The sequence below is a fragment of the Apium graveolens genome, chromosome 6 (assembly GCF_009905375.1).
Source record: "Apium graveolens cultivar Ventura chromosome 6, ASM990537v1, whole genome shotgun sequence".
Classification (NCBI taxonomy): Eukaryota; Viridiplantae; Streptophyta; class Magnoliopsida; order Apiales; family Apiaceae; genus Apium; species Apium graveolens.
This window is the reverse complement of record NC_133652.1, coordinates 23943287-23968766: the sequence shown is the minus strand read 5'-3', so window position 1 is coordinate 23968766 and position 25480 is coordinate 23943287. Positions and strand designations below refer to the sequence as shown.

The 25480-nt window shown below is 31.8% G+C and overlaps 1 pseudogene; it reads left to right on the top strand.

Moving 5' to 3' along the window:
• The first annotated feature begins 23617 nt into the window (after positions 1–23617).
• On the top strand, positions 23618–25166 carry LOC141664783 (zinc finger BED domain-containing protein RICESLEEPER 2-like; annotated as a pseudogene).
• Positions 25167–25480: the final 314 nt, after the last annotated feature.

Sequence of the window (25480 nt, the reverse complement as noted above, 5' to 3'; positions counted from 1 at the left end):
CAGTACTCCAAACATTCTTAAAAATGTTTCAAGTCTTCAAAATGATTTTTAAAAGTTAGAGCGGATCCCAAAACTCATTTTTTTATATTTAAGATCTTCCTTTCAAAGGGGATTTAAATACTCGCTCAAAACCTGAGGGATCCGGCTCTGTGGTGTATTTTATATTCGCAACAAGGTTGCTATTTTGATAAATGAATTGATTACTTACCCAACGTTCGGGAAGGAAGTCCATCTATTGAGTCGGCATAAGCAACATGGGCTCAGTGGGCGTCCATGAAAGTGTAAGTGGCTCAGTGGGAGTCCATCAAATGCGTAAGTGGCTGAGTGGCAGTCCAGCATAAGGTCCTATTGCGGCCAGGGTGATGACCAGTGGGGAATTCGTCCATCTACTAGTAGAAAAGGTTACTTATTGGTATCTTTGCCTGATCAGCAAGATATCAGGTTTATGCCAAGGTTTTCTCCTTTCCAAATTCATTGGATATTACAACTCTGTTTATAATTTTCATAACAGAGGTTTTCAAGGAGTGTATGAAATGTATATATATATATAGGTGTGTATATATATATCAGGACTTAATGAAGTATCTCGTAACTTCATTATTTATAATGATATTTCAAAGATTGAATCTATTCAAATCTTATCTTGAAGTCTCATCAGTGTGATGAACTTTTGAAACTAATTATAACTTGAACGGTGGTAGTTCAAGTAGTATTCGGAAAAGATATAAGTATATTAGAGTATCTTGTAACTTCATCTTTTAAACTTATATCTAGTAAATGATTATCTTATGCATATCAAAGATTTTCAGAAAAACATTGAGACAAGGTTAGATATATAAGATGCCTCACAATTTGACAACCTTTTTCCTGGATGACCATGTTTATAAAGATTGAACATGGGCATCATATATTTATTAGTCAATGCTTGTTTTGTCTACAGCGAGAATGTTGGTCTTTTAGCATTAACTCGAGTGGGCAGTCGAAGAGTTGTACAGATATCTGCGTGCTTTATGATCTTCTTTTCCATCCTGGGTAAGCTTCTTTGTTTATGTCAAAATGTATAGGTTTTGTTTTTTATGTGCAGTTTGTTAATAACTTGTCAAGCGCTTTGACAATGATCCTGCAGGAAAGTTTGGGGCAGTATTCGCTTCTATCCCATTGCCAATCTTTGCTGTATTGTATTTTCTACAAATGCAAGGACATATACAATGATCTGACAAAGTATAGTAGTAGTAGTCTGGTAGAAACTATGTAGTAGCTCTTGTATTATTCATCTGACCAAATGTAATTCATATAAACTTGTTAATATTTACTTGAGTAAATGTAATTACGGCTAGAGATATTCATGTACATGCATTATAAAATTTATTACAGGAGGGATTTTTGTATCAATCTGTCGTAGAAGATTACTTTACTCGATTCATGTATATACATTGTAAAACTTATTGCAGGAGGGTTGTTTCCAGTTTTTAGAACCGATGTTAAAAATCATAAATACACATCAGTTTACACATATAAAAGCAATGTCTTAAAATCACAAAGACATCAGTCAAAACAAAATATTTGATGTTAATAAAGGAATATTAGCACATGAAAATAGGGTAATAACATCGATTCAAAAATAAACACCCGATGTCTATTTATCATATTAACATCGGTTTTTTAGAAAACAACCGATGTCTATTGTCAACATTGACATCGGGTACTTAGAAAATAACCGATGTCTAATAAGATAGAGACATCGGTTTTTATCAAAGACCGATGTCTAAGAAGATAAAGACATCGGGTTTTTTATTTTTAATCGATGTTAATTTATAAATATTGCTTGTGTGTTACAGTTTTAAATAGGCCTAATAGTCCTAATATTACATTTCCGAACTTGACATTACACAATTATATAACAAGAATATGAATTAGACATCAGATATTTTCCAGAAACGATGTGTAATATTACATAGACATCGTTTTTTAACCGATGTCTATGACAAAATACATTTAACATCAGTCGCGAAGACATCATACATTTTTTACATAGACATCGGTTTTTAACCGATGTCTAAGGTCTTTTTTCTAGTAGTGAAAGGATAAACAATTTTGAAAATGTTCACACCATTTATGTATATTAATTCTCTGACCATCAATGTACAGAGGACTGCAGTCAATGGCTTTGGAAGCAGATTGATCATTTTCAAATTTCAAAACCAAATAATTCAATTGATGGAAATAAACATTGGTAAGACCAACTTTATGATATTTCTCAACAAGAACATCCTCAATTTTAGTTTTATCAGGATGAAATGAATGAAGATTCATCAGCTTTCTCCTTGATAAGCGATTGTGTGGCATCGCTTCCCGACCTAGATAGTTTTGAGTGAGAGGTTTATTGATCTTCGTATCCAACAGATTTTTTTATGCCAAACAAAGGGGAGCTAGTTATTTTTGTGAGTCCATTGCAAGAAATTTTTTGACGGCATGTTAGAGATCTATGAGGAGAGAGGATGGGGGTGCAGAGATGGAAAGGTTTGTCGAACTTGAAAATAAGTTTAAAAATATTTTGGGATCAGAAAAGGGAAAATGGAGATGGAGATGATATCCGGGAAGTCTTCACCATTAAGTTTTAGTTAAGAAGGGGACTACATTAACTTCTATTTTTTTCATTCGATTTTGTAATCAAGAGGAAACAACCAATAATAGGAGTTTCTTGATAATTTCTTCCTAGCTCATATCTATACACCCATTTCAATGTACTTAACTGTTGTGCGTCTAACAACTTTTGTTGTTTGGCTTACCATCTAAAATAGAATTAATGCAGTAAAATCTAAATATTTGAGAGCTATATCAAATGCTATGAAATAACAATCTTGGGATTTATCCCATCTATTTCAAATAAAAATATGTAACACATCTCCCTTCACTTATGTTGTGTAAAAATATATACCCTCTTCCCACCTAATTCTCCCCTCCAATTCTTTACATTGAAATTGGGCACAGGTGAGCCAATAATATTTATAAATGTAATGTTTAATGTATAAATCGAGTATAATGAAGTAAAATAGAGGATTTATATTCCAATATTTTAAAACCTTACTAATTTTGAAAAACTTTGAAATATAAAGATTTGAGAGACATAGTGTAAAGAAGTGAATGGGAACGAGGGAGTAATATTTTATATTAAATTGAAATGATTAATAATGATTAAAACTTAAAAATATGAAATATTATTATTGGTAACATGGTCACAGTCCAGAATATTATATTATAGGAATATTAAAAGTTCTTATATTATCAACTCCCATTGTTTATTGCATTTCAAATGTAAAAGCAAATTCCTTAGAAAACTTTATTTGCAACTCTAAAATTTATTTTGGGATGTGATCAGTACAATTACTCTAATTACCTAAATGATCATTATTTATGTTTTTTTAATATAGTTTGTAATTTTATACAAGTAAAATGTACGTGTTTTGCAAAATAATGTTTATGCAAGATGATTTGTAAAATAATATGTTCTGCAAAATTTTTATCTATTATACTAATTGCAATACATTGACTCCAGGATCTACAAAAAACAAAAAAACAAGGTTTTCATATAACTTAACTTAGGTATATATATATATATATATATATGTGTGTGTGTGTGCATATATATATGTATGTATATAGTAAAATTATATGGAGTCCACCTTTTTATTGGAGTTCTAGGAGTTCATATATGTCTGCAAATAAAATATCTTATAAATATCTTGTAAAATATATGTTATCTACAAGATTTTTAATAAATAGTGATATTTGTAGAACATCATTCGAAAAATTATATTTTTTATAATATTTTAAGCTATATTTTACTTGCATAAATATATGGACTCCAAAAACTCCAATGAAATACTGGACATCATAGAATCTTAACTCACTATATATATAGGGTGCCCTTCCACAGCCCCAGGTGGTTCTAGCAACTTGACGCAGTGAGGCATTGTTTCATTATAGCTAGTGCAATGAAACATTGCTCGAGGACACTGTTAACACTGTTATGAAACATTGCTGGAGGACACTATTTGCCCGCTTTATTTTTTCTAATTTATTTCTTTTGTTAAAAATGAATTTTTAAATATTTTTTCAACTTATATTTTGATATTTTTGAATAATTATTTTAAACTAAAATATTTAAATTTAATATTGAATTTAAAAATTTTGAGTGAAAAAGTATTTTTTAATTATTTATTCGAAATAGCATTTTCGAATTTTTATTATAACGGAATATTTTGAGTTTTATATTATTTTAATATTGTGAGTTTTTTTGTTTTTTCTATTTTTCATCTACTTATCCAATTTAATTTATCAATTTTTTATTTATAGTAAACGAATATAATACTAAAAATTGAAAATGTGGAAAACTAATAAAATGAAATTTTATCGATTTTTCGTTAGCTATAAAAAAAATATAAAACAACTTAGCCCCCGGAATGCTAAACATTTTTTCGTAACAAATAAAAAAAATACCCTCTGCCACCTACAGCATTGTTTCATTGCGGCTAGTGCAATGAAATATTCCTGGAGGACGCTGTTTTAAATGTAACGGTTCTTGCCCGCTTTATTTTTTCTAATTTATTTTTTTGTTAAAAATGAATTTTTAAATATTTTTTCGAACTTATATTTTGATATATTTGAATTAATATTTTAAACTAAAATATTTAAATTTAATATTGAATTTAAAATTTTTGAGTGAAAATGTATTTTTTAATTATTTGTTCGAAATAGTATTTTCGAATTTTTATTATAAGGGAATATTATGAGTTTTATGTTTTTTTTAATATAGTGAGTTTTATGTTTTTTTATTTTTCTTGTACTTGTCCAATTTAATTTATCAATTTTTAATTTATAGTAAACGAATATAATGCTAAAAATTGAAAATGTGGGAAACTAAAAAAAATGAAATTTTATCGATTTTTCATTAGATATAAAAAAAAATATAAAACAAATCAGTACCCGGAATGCTAAACATATTTTCGTAACGAGAGCAACCGCTATCAATAATCCACTTGTTTCGAGGAATATGGACTTTAAAACAGACCTGCAAAAGATCCTTTATCTCTTAGGTACCCACGTGACTTTGGGTCCTGGAATGTTAGTATCATAAATCTTATACAAATGCCTGTCAGATTTCTTAATCCACTTTTGAACAATATTAACAGACTTATGCACAGATTTAGATCTAGTTGCTGAGTTAGTATCGTGGCCCTTAACACCACATAACCGAGATGCAGAATTAGTGTGACCAGATTTGCCACAGTCTTGACATTTTTTATAAGGCATCTTGTATTTCATAGGAGTTCTTTTGTAGCCACTTTGAAAAACCTTCTTCTTATTGGCTGATCCATACCCCAAACCTTCTTTGTCAAGAGAAGATTTCTGTTGGGAAAGTAAAGCATTCAAGGTTCCTTCTCCATGAAAACATTTGGCTAGATCAGTTTCCAGCTGGGCAACCTTTTGCTCGAGTTCAGGAACTATAAAATCAGAAGATGCATTTGCTTCGGCAGAAAAAGTTTCCTTCTTTAATGCATCAAGACATGCATCTTTCATCTCGATCTCATTTTTGAGGTAGTTGACTTCTTCTTTCAGCTTAGAGACCTTCTCAGATAGTAGCTTGTTTTCTTCTACTAAGGATTCATCTTTGATGAAATCATCAACCTCTTTGAAAACCTCACTCAATGCTTGTTTAAGATAAGCATTCTTTTCTCTTAACTTTCTATTTTGAGCCTGCAAGGTTAGTACATCCTGAGATATATATGAATTTTTATTAATTTGAACAGTATGTACCTCATCATTGTCACTAGAGTCAGATTCAAGTCCAGCAAAGCATAGTTGAGCTAATTCATCGTCTGAGTCAATTTCCACTTCAGAATCATTATCACTCCATGTGAGTAAAGCTTTCTTTTTGGCTTTGAGCTTGTAGCAATCTTTCTTGAAGTGACCTTTCTTTCCACACTCAAAGCATGCATCCTTGTTTTGATTATTTTTGCCTTCCTTACTTGAACTAGGTCTGAATTCTTTCTTTGGAAATGAAGACTTCATGGGTCATTTAGATGCATTCTTTTTTGCCAGAAATTTGTGGAACTTCTTAGTGAGAAGTGCAATCTCCTCATCAGAATCTTCAGAAGAATCACCTGCATCTGCATTAAGAGCCAGAGTCTTTTTCCTGGGGGCTTCATCTTCTTCATCATATCTACGTAGTTGGTTCTTGAATTCTTCCAATTCACTGAACAGTGTTAGAGTATCCATAGTCGAAAGTAGTATCGAATCCTGCGGAATGGTAACCATTGGAGCAAATTTCTTTGGCATTGCTCTGAGGATTTTCCTATTGATCTCAGATTGAGGAATGATCCTTTCCAGAAGTGAGATAGAGTTCATTAATGTCAGAAACCTCCTTTGAGCATCTCGAACGCTTTCATCTCTTTCCAACCTAAAACCTTCATAGTCACTCATTAGCATACTTAATTTTACTTCATGTACCTTAGACGTGCCTTCGTGGCTGACTTTGATCATATTCCAGATCTGCTTGGCAGTAGTACATGCTGATACTTTTCTTAATTTTGTAGCTACCATGCCATTGAGAAGAGAATTCATAGCTTTAGCATTGGAGTTCATTGCATTCACTTCTTCAGGAGAAAGATCCTTGAGAGATTTTGGCTTCCCTTCTTTTATGGGAATGGTAAAACCATTTTCTACAGCATCCCATTCGAAAGCATCACGCTGAAGAAAGATTTTCATCCGAAACTTCCAGTCATTGTAGTTTTCAGCACTATGAAGCAATGGCAGATAATTGTTTGAATACCTATCTGGTTGAGCCATGGATCGCTAGCAAAATAAACACTAAAAAGAGAATTAAATGCACCTGCTCTGATACCAAATGAAATTCGTAGGCTCAATCGAATTAGTTAAAGTGCAACTGTTTACGAATGAGACAGTCTCTTTTGTCTTAGCAAATGAGACAAACTGTATCTAAATGAGACAGACACTATATATTCAGCAGAATGTAAATTGCAAAAATATAAACATGCAATGCTGGAAATATTTTAATGGAAGAACACCAAATCTTTTCACTTGGTTCGTCCCCTATACCTAGTCTATGGCCTACATCCAAGTCCTCATGCCAACTAGCATAGAGAATGTATTATATCCACTTAAATAAAGTACTTACAAACTTTCCTTGATTACAATCTTGGCCCTGAATGAAAGAACCATTTCCCTAGCACACAGCTACCTAGCACACAGCTACTTGGCCTTGATCTTGTAATCAATATTCCCACAACCCGGGACAAGTGATACAATACACAAATCTTTCAAATACAAAGATAATAATGTGAAATATTACAACTCGACTATAAACTCTTAATTAACTGGATAATCAATGAATATAATTAAGAGGATGTTTTTCTCAGAAAGATATAAGATGGAAAGTGCAGAAAGTTGTGTAGTTTCTGAAAAATATCAAGTCGAGTATATATAGAAAACATGTAACGGATAGATTATATTTCAAACTCTTTTGAATATAATAAAAGATAAGATTATGTTTGAAATATTTGAAAGTGTAAAACAAGTAATCTGTTAGTTTTGTTTCTTGAAAGAGATAAACCTGAGAAAGATAAGAAATTTGAAATAGGTTAGGTTTATCTAATATAGAGTTTATTTTGAAAAGATAAGTCAAAAGTTATCCAGTTAACTAAGTTAAGATTTAAACAAAACTCTAATACTTATGTAACTAACTAACAATCTGATTTGTTGTAGACTTCTTCAATGCATCATCAGAAATCACGGATTAACAATTAAGATTAACAAAGAAATTATTACCTCCTGTCATGTGATTAGAGGAGCTATTATCAACGTACTAATATCACTTGTTTTTTGAGTAATCAGGCAAGAATAAGACAACTGCTTTAAAGCCTCGTTGATCTAACAAAAATTGGCCTCTTGTTTTGTCGTAACCAGCAATATTTATCAAAATGATTAGGACGGATGCACCTCCTGCAATCATTTATATGGTGCCCATTTTTACAATACAAGTTGCAGTAAGAAAGAAGAAGATTTTTCATTATGATTCTTCCTTCTTGGTTGTGGAGTTTTCCCTCCCCATTCCTCAATAATTTCTTTCTGATTGGCCATTAAAATTTATGACCATGACCTTCATAATTAGATATCTAGAATGATTCAAAGAATCTATATATATACAAGTATTGATCTGGTTTGTATCTCAGAAAAAGTATTCATATTATCTATACTATTATATTAAAAACCAAATAATAAAAGTTTGGTTGATAGTTGGTTCGGTTAACCTAATTATAGGAATACTTAAAATAAAAGGTTATCATAAATATTCACAATATAATTATATAAATACAAATAGAATTAAAAATCTTTCAAATTCAGTATATTATTGGATCGGGCTAAAATAATATAAAATTTAGAAAGAAAATCATTTAGCCAATATAATGTCCATGATAAAATAATATAATATATTAAGAGTTCCGTTTTAAAAAAAATCCACCCTCACTAAAATAAAATTAAACAAAAAATTAAATATAATTAGTTGCATTTGGTTGACATAACAAACATGAGGCTAAAACAAAGAATTACTGTTAAAACAAAAACAATTTACTACCGATCTGACAAAAAAAATATATTATTGAACCAGACTAACACAAAATAAATATTTAAAAGTTAATTCGTTGGTCGATATAATGTCATCAGTCTAAAACAAAATAAAATATGTTATTTAATTGTTTCAAATGAAAAAATATTCACCTAAGGATAAAATAAATTAAAAACAAACAATATAATTAGGGATTTGGTTGATATTACATGCCTATGGGTTAAAAACAAATAGTATATATTATTGATCTATGCTAAAACAAAAATTAAATTTGAACTAAAAATTATTCTTATAATATTAATCGGGTTAAAATAAAATTAAAGTTTACCTAATTAGCTAGCATGTATAAGTGTAGTTTTAGAAAAATGGAATAACTTCTATTTGATCGAAATTGACTCTACTAGCGAAATATTAAAAATTTCACAATAGATTTGTGGATACAAGGGTTTATATAATTATGAACTTTTTCATCTTAATAATATTCATACTACTTTAATAGAATGAAAATAGAGATGATTCTTTACTTAGTATAAAAGTCAATCCAAAGTAAATAAATATATATTATTTATCCGAGCTAAAAAAATTATACAATTGATTCATGATAAATCAAAATTAAAATAAGAAAATAATTAGACCAGTTAAAATAGAATAAAGCATATTTTTTTCCGAGCTAACATATTTTTTTACCATTAATATAATTGTTTTACCATTTATCCGGACTTAAACAATTTAAACTAAAAATAAAAATAAATATAATTAATTGGTTTTGATGGATATAAAAAATTAAAGATAGTCCATATATTATTGATCTAAATTAAAATTTATCTTTTAATTTAAAACATAATTAGCTTTTGTAAACACGCATATATATTAATAAAACTATATTTTTCTATAATTTTATATTTAAAACTAAAATGTCAATCACTTATACTCATGTATATTTATAATTGTTATCAAATCATATGTTTAAAAACTTCAAATAAATACATTTTATATTCTAAAAGTTTCATTTCAAATTAAATTTAAAAAATTATATAATATTAAAAATAATCCATGCATCCCATGATAAGCTAATCTATACTATACTATTATAAGTCTACTTTGGTTGGTTGGTTAAGGCCTTGCTATGTTAACACTTCCAAAATAAATTTTAAATAAGTAGTATAATTTAATTTAAAAAATTAAATCATCTATCCAATATAACTACAAACTTTATAAATTATTATTCAACATAATTTATATTCACACTCAAATTCTTTATTACCTCTTTTGTACATCTTTATTACCTATTTGAGAATCAAACACTTCCATTTATTTTTAGTAATTCAAATTATAACATAACAAAATAATATAATTTACATACAAAATTATAGGAGAACTTTTTAAGATTTTAATTAATAATTTTGAATCCTTCAGTAATATAATAAATACAAAATAATACGTAAATATTTTAACTTCATTAATCTGAATAATATATAATTATTATATTTTATAATTTATTTTTTATAAAATAATATAATTACAAATATTATAATCAGCTCGTGCATAGCACGAGTTATAGATGTATTTAATATAACTACAAACTCTATTAATTATTATTCAACATAATTTCTAATCGCACTCAACTTCTTTTTTATCTTTTTTGTAGTATATGAAACGCTTCCAAAAATAATTTTAGTAATTCAAATTATAATACACCAAAATGATATAATTTACATACAAAATTATAGGAGGATTTTTTAAAATTTTAACTATCTAAATTTTGAATCCTTGAGTAATATAATACATACAAAATATTACATAAATATTTTAATGTCATTAATTTGAATATTTATAATTATTGTATCTATAATTTATTTTTTATAAAATAATAAAACTACAAATATTATATGGCACTGGTCATAGGCTAGTCGTTCAGTTGTTTGATACAGTAGATAACAGTCCTTAGATAAATGAGAACCATGTAATAGTAAGTTATTGTTTGTTATATTAATATCTAAACTTCTATTTTAGGTTCAGTATTTAAATCCCCCTCACCAACATATTATATTTAAGCGTTAATATTCTTCATTTGTATATACCCTATCTTCTAAATAATTTCTATAAGGTTTGAGTCGGTCAACAAGACCTTATATTATATTATTTATTTTCAGTCACGACATATTATATTATATTATTTTCAGACATATATTATTATAAATAATTATATTCTTCAATTTTTCCAACTATTAAAAAAATATGCTACAATATAAATAATTTTAAAATAAAATATATTAAGCAATCTGTGTATAGTATAAGTTATATGCAAGTAGCATCTTTCACGACTTCATCCTTATATCTACAAACCAACATGTTTTAGTTAATAACTTAAGACTTTATATACCATTTCTCATGTATAAATAGATCCATTATAATAAAATAAGTAACAGTTACATGTTCATTCTGTCTTCTGTCACATTCCACCATTTCATTTCTGTTTATGAAATAATAACCAAATAGCCTCGCATCTCACTAAATATATCATCAATTTTATTTTACAACACAACTCACTACAACACAATAAGCACCTGTTAGTATCAAATACAGAAACAAAATATACGACTCCCCAGCCGGAGAAACAGAAGTTATCCAAGTAAATGCACCAACTCACCTCCCTACAAAATTAACCCAGATGAACTTTTTGGTGTGTATTACTAAACTCCAATCAACAATAATTGGAATCACTACAACAAATCTGGCCATTTACGACGATTTTTTGAACCGAAATCGTTGCTTTTGGTCGAATAGTAAGTTCATTATTTCGTCACAAGATAAAATTGCGTCGCAAATTAGAAAGTAGGGCACACATACTCAATAAAATAATAAATCTACTTACGACGGAATATATCGTTGTAAGATACCAATTTACGACGAAAAATTTTCGTCATTTTTGCTCGAGTAGTAAATTCAATTTTACGTCGTAATTTTGTATTAGAGTAACATTAGCTGATTTAAATATTAAAATGTTTTAAAACAATGAAATAAGCAGCGAGAAGCAGGGTCTGATGAACACACTTGCACTTGTATCATGTATGTGTACTGACTTAACTCAGTTTTAGTAGTTAAGCTCTCAGTTAATTATATATAATTTGTATGGCTAACTTTAATCATTAATTTCAAATCGGATTATATAACAGTTACAATTTCTATATCAAGACAATAATCTACTATGCATACACTCAATAATGACTGAGTATATGTTTCTACGGTGTTCACTCTTTTCAAGAGTTTTGAAAGTTTTCTCTTCGCCGGCTTTTTTGAGAAGCACTAATCGCATTCTTTTTTGCAGGCTTGTTCCTTTCTTCACTTATCAAGCATTCTAAGTCTTCTAAGCTGATTTTCTTCTGAGTGTAAAGATCCGGAGTTTGCAAGTTGAGCGAAAGAAATGAAGGGATAGTTGGGAGTTTGAAATGAAATGAAATGGGGATGATGGGTTGAAGATAAGAGTAAGTTTTCGAGGTACGTGGTAGTTTATTATTGGATGTTTTCACTTCACCTGGATGAGTGACTTGGTTTTTTGACATTAGACTCTACGTTTTGAACGGACAAGATTATCAGCTGCTTGACCTTATTTTGCAACCGTGTGTTTGTTTATTTTTTTTTTTTGACGTAAAAGGAAGATTTTATTGATGAGCTAAATCAGCTTGCAAAATAGATAAAAACTCAATGGGAACAGAACTCCCAACAAGAACTCGATCTGAAAAAGAATAAGACTCTCTCGCAATGTAGTGAGCAGCCTCATTAGCAGATCGTCTAACAAAAAACAAAGATATTGTTTGTGACTCCTTAAAGAGCTTCCTGCAATCCTCCACAACCTTGCCAAATGGAGATCACATCGGCACCTGACTTCTAATCACCTGCACTGCTACCAGGCAATCAGACTCGACGACCACTTTATTCCATTGCTCTTCTTTCATCCAGCTTAATGCTTCCTTGATGGCTATAACCTCTGCTAGTGCTGGTGTAGAGGCTCCTTGAAATAACTTCGCCTTCGCCTGCACTAAAGAACCACTCGAATCCCTGGCCACCAACCCTATACCAAACGCAGAAAATTCCGAAAATACTGCTGCATCAACTGATACCTTAATTGTTTCTTCCTGAGGCTTAACCCAAAGACTCACACCATCTCCCACCAAGAAAGGTTGAGACAGCAAAATAGATGACCTACTCTGGGCTTCTTTCCACTGTTTAAGGTATTGCGTTGCTGACGACACTACAGCATTAATTTGAGCCTTTCTTTGTTTCCAGACCTTATCATTTCTAGCATTCCACACTGCCCAACATAAAGTAGCAGCCTCTGCACTCCTAGCTGCGTTAAGACGAGACAATACTTGATCAAACCAACTGAAAAAATCAACACCACTTACAGTACATATTTCAGGGAATGCCTTCTGCCAACACTGTATTGCTACAGGACAAAGCACCAGTGCATGACATATTGTTTCGTTCTCCCCTTCACAAACTGGACATATACTCAGAACAGGAACATGTCTTTGCTGCAACATAACATTTGTAGGTAGAAAGCCCGAAAGAGCACGCCAAATTAAGTTCAGAACTTTTGGGGGGGCCTTGATTCTCCACATCCTCTTCCATAAGCTATCTTCATACTCTATATGCCATAATCCTTTCTGCACTTGAATAAGTCTATATGCACTATTCATTGAGTAGTTTCCCGACTCCTCATATTTCCAAAACAATCTATCTTCTTTCAAATCATTCGTCAAAGTAATACTTTTTATGCACCCCTGATCACGAGCATTAAAGACATCCTCCAGGATCTCAATGTCCCAAGCTCTACAATCCATCTGCATTAAACCTGAAACCTTATTCCCCTGCAGAGACTGTGATATGGTAGTTATGCATGGGTTTTGCTCATCTAAGAGCCACGGTTGATTCAATATATCTTTTTTTTCACCATTCCCAACCACCCATCTAGCTCCAGATTTAATTAAGTCCTTAGCCTCCCATATACTTCTCCACACAAAACTAGGATTGCCTCCAAGTTGAGCATCCAAAAAATTAGTAGAGGGGAAATACCGAGCCTTAAACAATCTGCTCACTAAACTCTCAGGCTTGGTTAGAAACCTCCAACCTTGTTTTCCTAACAAAGCAAGATTGAAATCCCTCAAATTACGGAACCCCATACCCCTAGCTGCTTTATGATAACTCATATGATCCCAACTCAACCAATGCAGCCCCTTTGTATTATTAGGCTTCGAACTCCACCAATATCTGGCCATGGTTCTCTCAATATCCTTTATGATTTCTAACGGTAACAAGAAAACACTCATTGCATAGCTCGGTAATGTTTGAGCCACTGATTTTATAAGCACTTCTTTACCCGCCTTCCCAATCAACTTACCATCCCAGCTCGCTACCTTATTCTTCACCTTATCTTTCAAAAAGCCCAATATCACTGACTTGTTGCAACCCAAAGTATTAGGTAATCCCAAATACATACTTCGATCATCTGCTTTCAGCATGTGCAACTCCTCACAAATTTTGACCCGACACTCATTGCTCGTATTTGCACTGAAAAATACACACGACTTCATCCTATTAACCTTCTGACCTGAAGCATTTTTGAACTCCTGCAACAAACTTAAAACCCTATTTGCCTCCTCCACACTGGCTTTGCAATACATGTAGCTATCATCGGCAAAAAGCATATGAGATATGCTTGGTGCCTTTTGACACACCTTAATACCACTTATCCACCTCTTTACTTCATACTTTCGGATGAGGGCAAACAAACCCTCTGCACATAGGATGAAAAGGTAAGGAGATAGAGGGTCTCCTTGCCTAATTCCTCGACTTGGTTGAATAGGCCCCATTCTGTTTTGCCCATGAACAATGTTATACGAAACTGAGGTAACACATTGAAAAACAAGTTGTACCCATCTTTCATGAAACCCCAATTTCTGCAAAATGGCCCGTAAATAACTCCACTCCACCCTATCATACGCTTTACTTATATCTAATTTCAAAGCCATACACCCCTCTTTACCCCTCCTTTTCCTTTTCAGATAGTGCATTACTTCATACGATATCATTATGTTATCTGAAATGAGTCTTCCCGGTATAAACGCACTCTGGTTGTCTGAAATACATATCTCAAGAATCTCCTTCATTCGATTTGCAAGCACCTTTGTAATGATTTTAGTCAAGACATTGCACAGAGAAATAGGACGCAAATCACCCATTGTTACCGGACTTTTCTTCTTTGGAATCAAAACCACATTTGTTTCATTTAGCTTAGTCCTCATCCTACCTTGTTCGAAGAAATCCTTAACCATTGAAACCACATCAGTACCAACAATCGCCCAATGTTTTTGATAAAACACTGGTGTCATTCCATCTGGTCCAGGGGACTTATCTGGATGCATCTGAAACAGGGCCTCTTTAACCTCGTCTTCTGAGATTTCCTTTAATAATTCACAATTTTGCTCTGCTGTAATCTTCCCAGGGACACAATCTATCACTTCTTCCCAGCTGTTCTGAGCCGTACTAAATAGTTCATTATAGTACCCAGTAATTAACTCAGCCAAACCATTTCCCCAGTCTCTCCACTCTCCTTCCTCATTCTGCAACTTCGTAATCTGATTCACTCTTCTTCTTGTGTTTGCCATAGCGTGGAAATACTTACTGTTTTGATCCCCAGATTGTAGCCATAACTGCTTTGACCTTTGCCTCCAAAAAATTTCACGTTGATCCAGGATTAAAAATAACTTCTTCTTCGTTTCCTTATAATTCTGAACCGCCTGAGTATCTCTTCTCCCCCTCCATTGCTTTAACTCAACTTTACATTCTCGAATACGCTTTGCAAAATCACCAATTATCTCCTTGCCCCAAACCAGCAGTTTTTCTCCGCATAACTTAACTTTCTCCTGAATATCGCTTTTACTATTCTCCTCCCAACTACCTTTAACCACTTCCAGACACATTGGTTCAGAGAGCCATGCATTCTCAAACCTGAAGTGTGTACAGTTCTGCGATCTGTCATACCTCTTAGGGATAAGCAATAACGGACTATGATCTGATTCTGATCCTTCCAGATTATATAATCTTGCAGCAGGAAAAACAGTTAACCAAGCATCAGTCGTTAGAGCTCTGTCTAGTCGAACTTCTATCCATTCACTCATCCCTCTTCCCCGTTCCCAAGTAAACTGGTGTCCTGTTAAACTCATATCAATCAAACCCACATCCATGAGTGTTTCATTGAACCCGTCAATCAACCAATTCGGATATGCATTTCCCCCTTTCTTGTCGGCATGTGAACAAATATTATTCATATCTCCTATAGCAACCCATGGTAAATTTGAGTCTCTAGCAAGATGCCTCAACAGATCCCACGTCTTCCTTCTATTAGCACGCACTGGCTCACCATAAATACCCGTTAAACGCCAAACTTCCATACCTTCAATCCTAACCTCAATGTCAATATGATTTTGCGAGTAACTAAGAAGCTTACCTTGATCCATTTCTTTCCACAGTAAACATAACCCACCGCTTCTTCCTTGTGGTTCCACCACAATCATTCCTTCATATCCTAGCTGCCTTCGAACCCATTCCACTCTATCCTGTCTTCCAATCGTCTCACATAAGAACACAAATGCAGGCTTCTCTTGACGTACAACGTCTTTAAGGAACCGAACATTCCAAGGGAGCCCAACCCCTCGGCAGTTCCAGCTTAATACACTCATAATGCATGGCGGGCCTGCCTTGCAGCACCCGCCGTTAACAAGTTTTTTGGATCCTGTGTTTCTTCTGTTTGGTTCTCCCCCATGTCATCATCCTCAATATTCAGATTGTTATTGGGCCTCAATATTATTGGGTTGTTTATTCTACGTCTTTTTGGATCAGTTAAAGCAAGCCCATCTGGATCCAAATCTACATTATCTGCTTCCCGCCTCTCATTCAAATTTAATGAACTTTTTGGCTCCACTATTACAATCATATTAGATTGATCCCTTCCTCCAATTTCTCCCGTTAGTTTTGCAACCCTTGATTTTCTGGGATCATGTTGCTCCTTAGCGTAATTAACGGTATCCTCCTTACTGTGTGACTCTGTTCCTCCACTTTCTCTCTCCTTATCGTTAGACTTCATCGGAAACAACACTGCACCGTCCGCCCCTCTAATCCATTGGTTTTCTTTGCTTAAGCTTTGACTTCTTAATGGTGCCCGTAGAGAACTATTATATTTCCTCATGTCATTGCCATGTGGACTATCAAACATGTCCTCACAGAACTTCTCTGTGTGCCCTATCCTCCCGCAGAAAAAACAAAAGGATGGTAATCGTTCATACTTGAACTGAATCCCCATCCATTCCCCCCCGCCCTCTTGAGACGCATCTGACTCTTCAATGGGCGATGCACATCAATGGCTACTCTGATTCTCAAGTAATTCCTGCACATACCTTGAAAATTCTTTGTATCTGCTTCCAAAAATCTCCCCACAAAATTACCTATAGATTTCAATATGAACTCAGACTTGAAACCAACAGGTACATCGTACACCTGCATCCATATATATAATTCCGATAACTTAATATCCTTTATCTGCTCATCCGCATTAAACTTTTTAACCAACAGAACTTGTTGATTAAAAGTCCACGGGCCATCGTCCAACACCCTTTGCATATCGCGCTCATGAAAGAATTTAAACAAGAACAAGTTCATTCGATTAGTTTCCTCCATAAATACCCCCTTAACTGGTCTCCATATCGACGATAATGTATCCTGCATGGCCATAAAATTCACCTTCTTATTTGTTAAAAAACATCCCACCAAGCATCTATCCAATCCTTCAATACCAGTAACATCAGGGATATCCTCCAAGATAAGACCATCTTCATCATCCGTATTCAAAGAGAGATTTGCATATGCCTCCTCGAGATTATCATTTCTTGAAGAACTCGCCATGAAAACAGACCAAAAAACAACAAACTTTTAGGAAAAAAAACTAGATTTCCGATAACAGGACACTCACCAATTGATGAGACAGACAAAACTCATCATAAGATGAGACTTAAATTGAATTGTGTTTGTTTATTTACTTCTCTGCATCATGTTGGCTAACTTAATAAATATACTAACAAAATAATCTAACAAGCTACAAAATAAATTTTCACAATTTTTTTTTTTGACATAAAAGGGGAATTTTATTGATGAGCTAAATCAGCTTGTAAAATAGATAAAAACAAGTATTACTAGTTTATGAATTATTTAAATATTTTCTTTCATGTCTTCAATAAAAAAAATATTTAAATATATATATAATATATATTTTATTATATTTTATTATATATTTAGTTATTTTAGTAGGAGTGTAACATTAAAAAAAATATGTTATTTTTTACAGTTAACTAGTGTTTAATCCTGAATTGATTAGTATAAAATAATTTTGTACTAGTCATCTAACTAGTATTTGGTTTACCATTTTAACAGTTAAGCATCAATTTGACTAATACAACTAACTAGTGCTTAATCCTGAATTCGTGATTCAATTATTTTAAAAATATTTTTCAACGATTCAACCGTATGGATGACAATATATATATATATATATATTAGTGATATAAACAAAATTTAATTTCAAAATAATTTTATTTGATTTGCCATTTTAACAATCAAGCATCAGTTTGACTAGTACAGCTAACTAAGCTAACTAGTGTTTAATCCTGAATCGGCGTTTCGATTATTTTAAAAATATTTTTCAACGATCCAACCGTTTGAATTTAAATAGATATATATATTAGTGATATAACCAAAATTTCATATCAAAATAATTTTATTTAGTTTGCCATTTTAACAGTCAAGTATCATTTTGACCAGTACAACTAACTAGTATTTAATTCTGAATTAGTGTTTTGATATTTTTAAAAATATTTTTCAACGATCAAACCGTATGGGTTTAAATATATATATATATATATATATATATATATATATATTAGTGATATAATCAAAATTTCATATCAAAATAATTTTATTTTGTTTGCCATTTTAATAGTGAAGCATCAGTTTGACTAGTACAACCAACTAGTGTTTAATCCCGAATTGGTGTTTCGATTATTTTAAAAATATTTTTCAACGATCCAACCGTATGGATTTAAATAGATATATATTAGTGATATAACCAAAATTTCATATCAAACAAATTTTATTTGGTTTGTCATTTTAACAGTCAAGCATTAGTTTGGCTAGTACAACTAACTAGTGTTTAATCCTGAATTGGTGTTTCGATTATTTTAAAAATATTTTTCAACGATCCAGCGGTATGGATGACAATAGACATATATATTAGTGATATAAACAAAATTTAATTTCAAAATAATTTTATTTGGTTTTCCATTTTAACAGTCAAGTATCAGTTTGACTAGTACAACTAAATAGTGTTTAATCCTAAATCGGCGTTTCGATTATTTTAAAAATATTTTTCAATGACCCAACCATATGGATTTAAATAGATATATGTATTAGTGATATAAACAAAATTTCATATCAAAATAATTTTATTTAGTTTGCCATTTTAACAGTCAAGTATCATTTTGACCAGTACAACTAACTAGTATTTAATTCTGAATTAGTGTTTTGATATTTTTAAAAATATTTTTCAACGATCAAACCGTATGGGTTTAAATATATATATATATATATATATATATATATATATATTAGTGATATAATCAAAATTTCATATCAAAATAATTTTATTTTGTTTGCCATTTTAATAGTGAAGCATCAGTTTGACTAGTACAACCAACTAGTGTTTAATCCCGAATTGGTGTTTCGATTATTTTAAAAATATTTTTCAACGATCCAACCGTATGGATTTAAATAGATATATATTAGTGATATAACCAAAATTTCATATCAAACAAATTTTATTTGGTTTGTCATTTTAACAGTCAAGCATTAGTTTGGCTAGTACAACTAACTAGTGTTTAATCCTGAATTGGTGTTTCGATTATTTTAAAAATATTTTTCAACGATCCAGCGGTATGGATGACAATAGACATATATATTAGTGATATAAACAAAATTTAATTTCAAAATAATTTTATTTGGTTTTCCATTTTAACAGTCAAGTATCAGTTTGACTAGTACAACTAAATAGTGTTTAATCCTAAATCGGCGTTTCGATTATTTTAAAAATATTTTTCAATGACCCAACCATATGGATTTAAATAGATATATGTATTAGTGATATAAACAAAATTTCATATCAAAATAATTTTATTTGGTTTGAGATTTTAATAGTCAAGCATTAGTTTGACTAGTACAGCTAACTAGTGTTGAATCCTAAATTAGGGTTTCGATTATTTTAAAAATATGTTTCAACGATCCAACCGTATGGATGTCAATAGATATATGTATTAGTGATATAACCAAAATTTCATATCAAAATAATTTTATATGGTTTGACATTTTAACAGTCAAGTATCAGTTTGACAAGTACAGCTAACTCGTGTTGAATCCTAAATTGGCGTTTCGATTATTTTAAAAATATTTTTCAAGGATCCAACAGTATGGATGTCAATATATATATATATATATATATATATTAGTGATATAACCAAAATTTCATATCAAAATAAATTTATTTGGTTTGTCATTTTAACAGTCAAGCATCAGTTCGACTAGTACAACTAACTAGTGTTTAGTTCTGAATTTATGTTTCGATTATTTTAAAAATATTTTTCATCGATACAACCGTATGGATGACAGTATATATATATTAGTAATATAATCAATGTTTCATATTAAATTATTTTATCAAAATATTTAATTTTTTGAAATTCTTAAAATGTCACCCAAACAAATAAATACTAACATTAATATGGTTGGATCATGAAATAATATTTTTTTAAAAATTGAAATTATCAAAAATCATGTGCTAATTTACGACGGTTTCCGTCATAAATTATTATCTGCAAAAAATTTGAGAAAGGTCAAATTTACCACCAAAATTTTGGGGAAAAAGTTAACTTTCCCTCTTTAATAATTTACGACGAATTTTAATTTTCGTCATAAATTGGATGTTCCAATATTTTCCGTCACAAATATTTCATTGTAAATTTAGATAAAATATTTTTTATTCAATTTCAGTTTAAAATTTTAATAAAAATAATTAACTTACGACGAAATGTTTAAATCGTCGCAACTTCAAATAATTTTCATTTTTGTTTAATCATGTCGTGCATAATTTTATTAATAAAATACATTACTTATGACGATTTTGGGTTTCATCGTAAATAATTATGACGTTTTAATTTTTTGCGTCGTAAGTTGGGCGCGTATTTTTTTCCGTCGTAAGTTGGCCATGGTAATTGGCCTATTTTGTTGTAGTGCTAGTTAATTCAAAGGCATAATCTATATATCCCATATTCTAATTGTTAAGACAAATAGGACAATCTCTTTTGTAAATGTGAGAGACCCTTTAAGAACGAGACAGCCTATGAGACTATGAGACAGTCTCAATTAATTTGCAGAATATAAATTACTGAAATATAATTGTAGTAATAAAAAAATTAAACAATGCAAAACACCAAGACGTTTTCACTTGGTTCGACCCCTACTCCTAGTCTATGCCCTACATCTAAGTCCCCATGCCACCTAGCATAGAGAATATATTATATCAACTTCAATAAAAGAACTTACAATCTTTTCTTGATTTGAAACGGATAGCCACGAAAGAACCCTTTTCCCTTAGCACACTTGCTACCTAGCACTACTGCTACCACCTAGCCCCCTGGCTACCTTGGCTAATCCTCTGAAATCAAAACCTTGCCACCCGGCACAAGTTGATATGAATACACGTACAATCAAATGAATATGAAATTACAACTCAAACTATAAAACTTGTTCTACTGGGTATTCAATATGTGTAAAACAAGAATGATATCATTCTTGTTTTATGAAAAATCGATTTTTCAGAAAGAATAAAGATAAAGCGTGTAAGCATTAGTTCTCAATCTGAAACATGAGTTGTATATATATAGTCAGAAATCTAACAGTTTTGTTTTTCGAACTAGGGATAAGGATAAGTATGTTTAGCAAAGTTGTTTGAAAACCATTTGAATGATTCTTTGAATATAATTCGTTAGTTTGTTTTAAAGAGATAAACTTTTATAGAAGATAGAGTTTGAATAGTTCAAATAGGTTTATCAGATAGCGTTTGTTTGGGCAAAGTTAGGAGAATGAAACCCAGTCAAACTAGAATACATAATCTCCTAATAATCCTAACAACTCTATGCATCCAATCTGTATAATCAAACTGCATTGTCTCAGATGGAATAATGATTTATTCTCGGTTATTTGTCTGGAAGCAAATCATCAAAAACATGTATATTAATAACTAGAACACCCCTTAAATCGATATCTTGAGCAGGAGGACCACCTCTAGCTACTTCTTCTTCACCCTTTCCAGGTTCATGTTCCAATATTGACCTCTTTCTTTCCTTGCGAATGTACTTCCACTGGAAGTACTGTTCAAGTTTAGCTCGCAGGCCAGTAACCACCATCCTAGAATGGGTACCATCACAACTCTCCCCTTCATCAGCCACAAGCTTGCCTTTTGCTTCACCATGTGGCTCAGAAACCTGAACTCCCCTCGTGGCTACTATCATCTGTATCATAGAAATATTCTTTCTTCCACTTGAATATATCCTTTTCCTTGTCTTGCAGAATCGTATATACAAGGAACCAATTTCAATACATCCTCACAAGCTTTCGTTGAATGATCAAAAAGGAAAGACACATAAGGCAGCTTTGAAGAGATTCCATATAAATAACGTTAACCCTAGCCATAAATTTATTAGAATGACCAGGAATCACAGTCATAACACTATGCTATAAATGGCCTTATACATAGGGCTGAAAACGAATCCGAGTAATCCGGATTCGAACCGGATCCGACTCGTCAAAAACCGAATCTTACCCGTATTTGTATAAAATTCGAACGAGTTCGAGTCATGTTTGAATATTCGAATACATTTCGAGTCGAATATTACCATATCACTATTTGTTCAGATTTTTATTCGAATACCCGGTCTAAATTCGGATACCCGGTTCAGGTTCGGTCGACCGGATTCGAATATATGTATGTATATAATATATAATAGATAATATTCATTTATTCACCTAACTGTTAATAGATAGTCAATCAAGGGATTTTGATTTTAAAAAAATTGATTATTAATATACAGATATCAATTATCTCAACAATCTTTTTAATTGACTCAATCTTGATCAAAATTAGAGGGATACAAATCACCCATATGCCATATCTCATCACCGCCACAGTTACTTTCCATCAGATTAATCAATTAGCTTAAAAAATGAGCTTAAATATAAGAATCAAGGCAGTCGATTGTTCAATCGAATCAATCCCAAAGGTACGAGTTGTTAATTTATTTTTTCATTCAATATTACATGCCTATATAAAGATTATAATCCTAGTTTATCAATACATTCTAGTTTGCTCTTCAGTTATACACAACCATTAAGATATTTCAAAAGCTTAGCTAATCATCCCTGTTTAACATGAGTAGTGATTTTGTATCATCTCCGATTGAAAATGGTAATTATTGTTTATTTTATAGTTTATTTTTCTAATGTTAGTAGTTCGTATTGGTTTGTTTATGGCGATTGCATTTCTGATTTATGTATTTTAATGTTTATATGTAGGTACTGGTAACCAAAACCAGAATCATTCTGGTTTTCACACTCAGGAAGCTCCAATAGCCAATGAAACAATTCGAAAAAGGGACATCGATCAATCCACTGGATCGACATCTCTTGTTGTTCAATATATTGCAAAAAAAGTTAGAAAAAAAGAGGCCAACCTCAAAGGTATGGCTTGATTTTACCAAAACTATACTAGAAAATGTTGAAGTGAAAATTGAGTGCAATCATTGCAATATGAATATGGCACATCAACCCAGTGGTTCAACCAGTCACCTGGCTAGACATTTAAATGTTTGCATGATAAGATTGGCTAAAATTTCTTGGACAAATCAGAAGGTGTTATCTTTTCCTAGTGTTGATCCAGAGGGAAAGTTGAATAGTCTGACTTCTTTTAAATATGACAAAGAAAAAGTTAGGGAAATTTTGGCAAAAATGATAATTGTGCATGAGTACCCGTTTAGAATGGTTGAGCACCCTTTCTTTGTTATGTATTCAAAGAGATTGAACCTTAGGTTTGAACCTATGTCAAGAGTTACAATTAGGGCCGATTGCCTAAAAATATATGCACTTGAAAAAAAGAAATTAATGGCTTTTTTTTACTGTTATAAGAACAATTAGCCTTACATCTGATTTGTGGACTTCAAACCAAACCGTAGGCTACATGACAATCACTGCTCATTATGTTGATCCTAATTGGAAACTACAGAAAAGGGTAATTAACTTTTGTCATATTCCACCGCCTCATACCGGTCTTATGATCAGCGATGCAATTTTTTCATGCCTAAATGCTTGGGGGATTGAAAATAAAATATCAAATATTACTTTGGATAATGCATCTAGTAATGATTCTGCAGTTAGGCATTTGAAAGATTTGTTTTCGTTGAAAGGTAATTTGTATTTTGGTGGAAAGATTTTTCATGTTAGATGTTGTGTGCACGTACTTAATTTGATGGTACAGGATGGATTAGGCATGATAGGGGATGTAATTTCTAATGTCAGAGATAGTGTGAAGTATTTAAAAGGTTCTCCGAGTAGGCTGCACAGGTTTAATGAAATAGCTAGGCAGTGCCAATTGTCTAATGTTAAGAAGCTTATGTTAGATGTCCCGACAAGATGGAATTCAACATATGCAATGCTCGATTCAGCTTTGTTATATAAATATGTGTTTCCAAGATATCATGACAGGGATCCTTTATTTCATTCTATGCCTTCTGAAGATGATTGGGAAAAAATAGTGAAAGTGATTCATTTTTTAGAAGTCTTTCATGAGGCAACCACTATTTTTTCAGGTTATGAGTATCCTACCTCAAACATTTTTCTTCCAGAGATTTGGAAAATTAAAGAGTTGTTACTCTCAACTTGTGTTGATGATTCTGAATTTATGAGAAACATGGCTATGAAAATGAAGGTCAATTTTGACAAGTACTGGTCAGAATGTAATTTGTTGATGGCTATTGCATCTGTGCTTGATCTGCGATACAAGATGTATTTGATTCATTTATGTTTCCCTAAAATATATTTGATTGATGCAGAAGCAAAAAGAAATGCTGATTTAGTTGTCAAGACCTTGCACGAATTGTATACTCACTATGCTGCAAATCATTGCAAAGGGCAGTCTAGTGGTTCTCTTCCGGCAACGAGTTGCGTTGCTTCTGCGGTGCAGCTGACTGGAGGTCTAAACATGACTAAAAATATTGCAGAATTTAACTCATGGGCTCAAGGAATTGATCATGTATCTCCCTTAAAATCTGATATTGATGTGTATCTTGAGGAGGGAAGATATATATGATCTGCAAGGGAGTCATTTGATGCTCTGCAATGGTGGAAGAGTAATATTCTAAAATTTAGAGTGTTGTCGGAGATGGCTAAAGACATTCTTTATGTTCATATCACTACTGTCACATCTGAATCTAAATTTAGTGCAGGTGGTCGCGTACTGGATCAATACAGGAGTTCTTTGAAACCTAATACTGTTGAGGCCTTGATTTGCACTTCTGATTGGCTTAGAGCTGAATACAAAATCTCAAATTCTGCTCCTAGTACAATGGTATGATATCTGCATATTGAGCAATATCTAACTAATATACGTATATACTTACTGAT